This window comes from Chrysochloris asiatica, unplaced genomic scaffold, assembly GCF_000296735.1.
Source record: "Chrysochloris asiatica unplaced genomic scaffold, ChrAsi1.0 scaffold00165, whole genome shotgun sequence".
Taxonomy (NCBI): Eukaryota; Metazoa; Chordata; class Mammalia; order Afrosoricida; family Chrysochloridae; genus Chrysochloris; species Chrysochloris asiatica.
The window spans coordinates 2753029-2753567 of NW_006408683.1; positions in this window are offsets into that span (position 1 = coordinate 2753029).

Consider the following 539-nt stretch of genomic DNA (forward strand, 5'->3'; position numbering starts at 1 on the left):
CCATGACTCAATCCCTGTATCTCAGAGCGCTGCAGTTCCAAGGCTGTGCATATATCTGTCGGGGACCTGCCTCAACATAGGTGTTTGGTTCATGAGGAGGGGATATCTGGCAGCGATAGAGATAGCAAAAGAGGAGACACAGAGACACAAAGAGAGAGACAAAGAGACACCCTGAAACCAGAGTGGATGCGGGACTGGCATCAGGCAGATCCCGCATTGCAAACATCTCAGCCGTGAAGGCCGTAATATCCTGCATAGTAAACATCTTGGCTAAACAGGCAGTATGGTTGCAATGCTCGACTGAGCCCCCTGCATGCTGTAATGCATGCCTTGCCAGTCGTAATGCACCTGGATTCGTTCTGCGCCTCCGTTTTATTTAGGGGAGGAGCCTCACACCAAGCTGGGAGGGACTAAGACAAGATACAGCTAACATACGTAATTTTCCAGACATTCAGGCACCTTCACATTGTAATTCACAGGTTCGAATCCCAGGCCCCCAACTTGGTTTCTCAGGCTCAATTAACATACCTATAGCACCT